Raw genomic sequence first — 7,266 nt, 5'->3', positions numbered from 1 at the left:
TTACAGACCAATCATCTTACTGTCTGTTACGTATAAGGTATTTACTAAGGTAATCGCTAATAGAATCAGAACAACCTTAGACTGCGATCAAGCAAAGGATCAAGCAGGTTTTCGGAAATGGTACTCTACTATCGATCATATCCATATCATCAACAAGGTGTTAGAAAAATGCTCGGAATATATCCAGCCCTTATACATAGCATTCATTGATTACGAAAAAGCATTTGATTCAGTTGAAACCTCGGCGGTGATGCAGGCATTGCGAAATCAGGGGATATACGAGCTGTACGTGAAAGTGCTGGAAGATATACATAGTGGCTGCACAGCAACCATAGTTCTGCATAAAGAAAGTAACAAAATTTCCATAAAGAAAGGTGTTAGGCAAGGAGACACAATCTCCCCAGTACTATTCACAGCTTGCTTAGAGGAAGTATTCAGAGACTTGGAATGGGAGCAGTTAGGGGTAAGGGTAGATGGAGAATACCTCAGTAATCTGCGATTTGCTGACGGCATTGCCTTACTAATAAACTCGGGGGATGAACTGCAAATTATTATTGATGACCTAGACAGGAAATGTAGAAAGGTAGGCTTGAAAATCAATATGCAGAAGCCTAAGGTAATGTTCAACAGCCTCGGGAACAGCTATGGCTGTGTTCAACAGCTGTGTTCAACAGCTATGGAACGAGAAATGGTAGGGGTAACATTAAGAAAGAGGAAGCGTGCAGAGCGGGTCAGAGATATAACTCAAGTTACCGACATTCCAGTGGGAATTAAGAAGAAGAAATGGGAATGGGCAGGACATATAGTGCGAAGAGAGGATAACCGATGGTCGCTTAGGGTAACAAACTGGATTCCAAGAGAAGGAAAGCGTAGCAGGAGGCGGCAGAAAGTTAGATGGGCGGATGAGGTTAAGAAGTTCGCAGGGGTTAAGTGGATGCAGCTAGCACAGAACCGGGTTAAGTGGAGAAATATGGGAGAGGCCTTCGCCCTGCGGAGGGTATAGTCAGGCTGATGATGATGATGGCGATGGTGATGAGGATGATGACTAGACTCGGTGATCACAAAGATTTGTGAAGGGTGACGGTCTGTCAGAAGCCATTCCAAAAATATTCGCAATATAAAGCAGACTCTAACCTAATTAATAATGCCCCGCTGCGGTGGATCAGTGGTTAGGGCATTGGACTCCTGAACCAGGGGACACGGGATCGCACCTGACGGCGGCGATGGCTGTGTTTCGATGGAGGCGAAATGCAAGGCGCCCGTGTACTGCACGTGGGATATATCAGTCCACGGTAAAGGCCCCCAGTTGGTCGACATCAGCCGCAGCACTCCGCATGGCGTTTCTCATAGCCTGAGCAGCTTTGGGATGTTAAAACCAACAGCTTCAACCGTATTCATTAGAACATCAATGTTAGGTAACATCACCAAGGCAAGAGGCAAAGTTTTTCTCATTTTTTTAATTGGCATTCAGAAATCAAATAGATTTTGGAAGCTTTTTTTTTTTTTTCCGCCGCCGCCCATTTGATCCTTGTGCCATCTCAAAGCAAACTTGGTTCAAGCGCTGCATTCTGAAAAAAAAAAGAAAGGAAATTATGGGGTGCACTTAAACTCCGCTTTTAGGGGTATGCTGCAACAGCACTAAAACCTCCCGTCCGCGGTATGTCGTGCGCATGCCGCCTCGTTCGTATACATGCATTTTCCCCCTCGCTCAATCACTGATCTCTTAATTTTGTCCTCCATTATATCTCATGCACATGTTTCGTCAATCAGTCGTAAACTGCCAATCTGTACGAAAAACCACCCGACACTGATACAAGGACTCGCTTTAACCACGCCATACGAACTGGCACCCATGGCATACCCATGTCTGATTCGGAATCCCAGGGACCCGGAGTGTTCGGTTCCCATCTTGCCCTCCAATTACGCAAGAGCAACCTTAGTTGGCAGTTCCTGCCAATTTCAAACGTCCCTCCCCACGTAAATCTTCAGAAAAATACGAAAAATGATACATATTATGCGGTCTAGGGACGTCACAGAAACCGCCGACGAGTCAGTGCCTGGCCACATGTTACCAGCGAGTTAAGATTTTATTCTTCCACTACACCGACAACGGCAACGGCGGATTTTCTGTACAGTAGAGCCTCTGACGCGGTCGTGTTAAGAACAACCAAAAGTGCTTCCACACGCTGAGGTATGAGCGCATATAAGCTTAAGGTGTTTGGAACCGACTTACATTGTTCATTTAGAAGCTTCCTAATTACTTTTCTAATGCGCATGGGAGCTTACAAAAGCAAAGGGGGGAAGCGGTTCCTTGCTTGCATTTTTCATGTGTTGCCTTATCAAAACTGGCTGCTGACGTATGGGCAGGCTGGATGTATCTGGTGCGCCTTTTCATAGACCTATAGTTTCTTCATGCCCGATAGGGAAGGAGTGATTGCTGCGCTTAATTAAGGGTGTGTCCAGAGTTTCTCGAGGATTGATGAAAAGTCGAGACAATGTCACGCATGGCACATCCGTAGGAAAAATGCGATATTGGCTTATATGTGCTGAACGTCAGACAAGGCCGAGAGCCAAGCGCAAAAACAAATAGTACTGAGGGTTTGACTGAGCGGCCGGAATTCGATGCTACTCGTTATCGCAAGGTGTAAAATCGTTTAATCCGCGGGATTCGGTCTTTGCGTATCACTCCCAACATTATCGCTTTAGTGTCTGCCTAGGAACTTCCACAATCGCAATTTTCATGCTAATTGAGATTCCTGTAAAGCCACTTCTCTTTATGTAAGCACGGAAATCGCCTTTGCCTGTCATGCAAATGCGAAGTAATTATACGGATACCTCCAGATTTTGGTCAAGGGCTACTCCCAGCTAACGAGGGCGATGATTTATGCCTATCATATTGCGAAGCGCCACGACTGAAGTGTCAATAACTTGTCAGAGACATGGAAACTTTCTCGCTTTCCTATCCCTCCGTGTAGCCTTGCGCGGCTTCTATCATGATTTAATTTTTTCATGCGGATAATGTTTTTATTAATTGGCAATTTCTTAAACCAACTCATGTCTGACAGCGATGTGTCCATTTCTCGAATTAGCGCTACATTGTTTGACCACTATTACATATAGCCCAAGCAATCAACCCGCCCGAATGTTTAGCTTTGTGTATAGGCAGTAACGCGCGTTTGAGCATATTTAAGGTATACCAGCATGACTGACGTGGATAACAAATATATATTATTCGCGCGAATGAAGACCGCTAGTTGTATGCTATAGCTGGTACCGGTCCATAGTTTCGTGCAAAAATAATAAGACGGACACAGGAAGAAGGTTCCAAACACAGCATTGTCAACACAAGGCTATGATATAGGTTATAGGTTGGCAAGGAAGGGGTAGGACGAAGGCTCCACGACGTTATCTACCGCACTGCACGTAGTGAAAGGGCTACAGCACTCTTCACATGAGACTTCCACAAAGAAAAGCGGAGGCGTCAGTTACTGGCCAAGAATCGGAAACCATTTGTCGGTAGGTGTGATCTCATAGCCTGTTGTCATTGTCATCGCCACTGTTCTTTTTTTGAGCATAACAAGTGCATGTATTTCAGCAATTCTGACGAGAGCTTTTGTCACAAAGGAATTCGAATTTATTTCTTAAGGAGGGTCTGAAGCTGATTGATATGGACCGCCAATAAAGCTCCTGATGACAGGAACTTAAATGATATAATAAAGGTCGATTATTGCGTTCCATTAGTCTGCGTTTCCATGAACAGTGATCTGAGACATGAATTGAAGCTTGGATGTTTGAATTTCACTCCGTAAAAGCCAGTACATATGCAACCATGAGGCTTGTGAAATAATGCCGCAGGCTCTAGCATGATTCGCAAACAGAAATACGCTAAAAGAAAAAAAGCCAATGGTAGGGTGCCGCTTGTAGACACGAAGGGAATGCTCTATACGCACCTGCCATCGTGCGGTGCCTTACTTGCACCTGCTGCAGCCGCAGCCGCCAGTGGAGCACTTGCACTGCGTGGTGCAGCTGCATTTGGGATCTGAGGGATAAGGTAATAAACAAACGAAGAACAAACACGAGGATAAGAGGCATGGCGCTGGAGCACATTGCTTAGAGTGAAAAGGACATTGAACATGATTGCATCTGTAATCAGATACAACACGATAAGAAACTGTGCATTGGTCTCAAGGGTCTCTTGCAAACTGCTTCCAGTGATCAGGCTCTGGCAACTTGCCTTGCAGCTGCTTGCTAGTAAGTAAACGCCGCCATGGCACTTTGCGTTCATGGCAATAGTTGCATGCGACGGTAGAACGAGAAGGGAGTGAGGGACCGTTGATATCCCGAGTATTTGTGACGTTTGATATGTTTGCAAATTGTGCTACATATATATCACAGCTGTTGTACCCCATGAAACTTCAGAAACCAGTCCAATAGCTAGGACTATATAAGTAGGGAGTGTTTATCAAGTACAGGGACCTTACCGTTGCAGCTGCAGGACGCTGCGTGGAAACTAGTAACAGATGCGTTTTAGGCAGTGCGTTTCACGACACCCTAGCCGTTTTCGAACAGTAAAATGAGGGAAGCGTGTCGAATGCATGCCCTAGTTAATGCACAATTTTTTATTTGTCGAATAATTAAGTGCAGTTAGCCAGTCATGTCTCCTTGTTTGTAACAGGAGCGAGCGTGTAATTCCCAATGGCAATTTCTTCGCCCCCCCCCAAAAAAAAAAGAAAAAAAGAAACCTAAACAAAGCACTTCCAAATTAGAAAGAGTAAAATCAGACTTCTTTCCCTGGTAGCGCGTTTATCACGATCTCCGAACCGTTTATGTTCAATTCTGGTGCAGATATTAGCCGTTCGAACGTCGTCAATTCGTATCATATAACACCATGTTGTCAAACTTTTCACCAGCAAATGTCAGTATCGCAATTCTTAGGCAGAGAGTAATCTTGCGCGGATTTAATGCCTGTGGACGACACCGGGCCGCTCTACCATTACGTAACGACGCACAATCAGGACAAGCGATTACAATTCACCGTTAGGTTTACCACTTTAGTTTGGTGCATTGAGTGTCTAGGAGAGCGACTCGTTGACCAGATGTTTGGGTCGGCTGTCTACTGGGAGTATTTCGTTTATCTCGTCTTAGAATGCCGGTGCGCCGATATCAGGTGGGAATTTCCGCGTCCCGATAAGTGTTGGTGAGAGGGCAATGCGTTATCTGCCCTCTAAGATATCGCCTTGTCCTGGCTTAAAGCGAGGGGAAATAAAGCTCTCATCGTGTTCAAAAATCATGCGACTAGCAGGCTTTTGGAGGAGAGAGTGCGGGAGGTGACAAACTACGTTTCCGTAAGAAAGATACGTCGCCCTTTTAGTCATGTCGACGTTGGCCCACGAGCAAAATTCGACGAGTCTGCATGTGAGATGACACTGTTATTCTTTCCAACCACTACGATCGACAAAGTTTTTCAACTTGGAATCGCGCAATACTCTGTTGTCAGCGTTCTATGAGGTGCAAGTTTTAGCTGCCCCTATCGCTTTAAAGGGAAGGCTTCAAAAATATTTATATATTTCTCTGCATTAAGGGCTGGCATTGACACTAAATCCTCTAAACCTTCGAAGCCGGCACGTGTGCTCTTATTGACAAAAATTTGATTCTTTTTTTTATGGTATGAGACTTCCGCATTACTGTATAAATGCATTACTGTATAAATGACCCATCCGACCGCGTCTATTTGGTGCAGCGCAGCAATATTTAAACAAAAAGTATAAAAGCAGTCTTAGTTGAAGATCCTACAAATAACTGTACCGACCGTGTCAACATAGCTGAGCATTCATTGCTCCACGATTCAAATAAATGAAGATGAAGCTAAAAATGTTAGATAAGCGACGAAGCTTACCTCCGCACTTGCAGGCTCTGTCCATGATGCTTCGATATATGGTGTCGCTGTGAGCACTCTCTAGTCTTCGCACTTCTATACTCTGGACAGTCTTTAACGCCGTAGAATGGTCGCGCGGAGGATTTTATAGCCATTTCACGGCGGTGAGTAGGGCCGTGTGCAAGAAACGGCAGATTGGCTGAGAACCCCTTGCGTGCCGTGAGCACAATATTTGTGTCGTGTGAAAATAGCGTTAGCCAATGGCGTTGCGGAACCGAAACAAACGTGCGGGATATACTGCGAACGATAGAGTTACGTAAAAGCCCGTCCCCAGAAATTAATTATCTCGGCTTATCAAGCAGCGCTTTCCGCAGCCAGCTGTCACGTAGCCGCCAATATATCTGCTGACGTAGCTGTCGCGGAAGCTCCCCTCATCTTGTAATTAAAGCCAGCTGAAAGGGTTTCGACATCAGCAGTGATACATTTTTCATTATATTAGTAACTCTGGAGGCTAAGTGACTTCCACTGCGGGCAATTTATTTATTGAGTCACCGAACTCATTGTGCTGGCATCTCTCAACAAAATTTTACATCCAAAATGCAACGACGCCTTACAACTCCTTGTATGCTTAGCACCAAGCGAACAGAAAAAAAATTCCCACATATATATCACAGCTCGCTCATGCCCCCCACACATGTCCCGGTCGAGCCATTGCATCGAAAGAACAAGAACAGACTGCACCGTTGAATATTAGCGGGACAGCGCAAAAGCACAAGTTAGCGAAATACCCCGAGGCCGTGACAACGAAGATCCGTGATTGGTGAGTATGCTGATGACGTCACAGGTCGTGACGTCATTCTACAATTACCGCGCTGTGCCTCCTAAGAAAGAAAATCACTCATTGCATATAGAAATAAGTGGCCGAGAAGGAATCGTACATCGGCCCTTTCGGTTGCAAGCTGCTCGCACTACTTCGGCATTATTGAGGAACGTTTGGTCAAGACTATAGTTCAAAGGGTTTATGCAACCAAGTTTCACCTTGCAGTAGACCAGAAATAACACATTAGACTACTGCAGCATTTAGTTGAAACTAAGACCGCTCCAGAGCACCACTAATAAGCTCCACTAAGTAGCACTGCTACTAAGCTCGCTTATACTCTTACTTCTATCACCGCCAATTAGCGCCGTTCCTTCAGGCCATTGTTATTATCAACGCACAGTGCTTATACACGGCAGTGCTATCGAATCATTGTTTGCCTGTGAATACATTATTGAAAAGAAATCTGCAGTGGGGAGTTTAGGTTTCTTTATCTACATGAGCAGGAACCTTATAAGTTATAAGACTTATTTGCAGGACGTTCGAAGGTAGCGTTATTTGGGTATATACTTCA

The 7,266-nt window shown here is 44.9% G+C and overlaps 1 long non-coding RNA gene across 1 annotated transcript; it reads right to left on the bottom strand.

Annotated features, from left to right (window-relative positions):
- Positions 1–1,437: 1,437 nt before the first annotated feature.
- Positions 1,438–6,055, bottom strand: LOC146194997 (uncharacterized). Its single transcript, XR_014705516.1, has 3 exons — positions 5,897–6,055; positions 3,951–4,039; positions 1,438–1,568 (listed from the first exon to the last, which is right to left on the bottom strand). It is a non-coding gene; the product is annotated as an uncharacterized LOC146194997 (long non-coding RNA).
- Between the last annotated feature and the right edge of the window lie 1,211 nt (positions 6,056–7,266).

This window comes from Amblyomma maculatum, chromosome 3 (genome assembly GCF_055883805.1).
Source record: "Amblyomma maculatum isolate TAMU_Amacu chromosome 3, ASM5588380v1, whole genome shotgun sequence".
Lineage (NCBI taxonomy): Eukaryota > Metazoa > Arthropoda > Arachnida > Ixodida > Ixodidae > Amblyomma > Amblyomma maculatum.
Note: the sequence above shows the minus strand (reverse complement) of the source record. Positions and strands in the feature narration are given on the sequence as shown.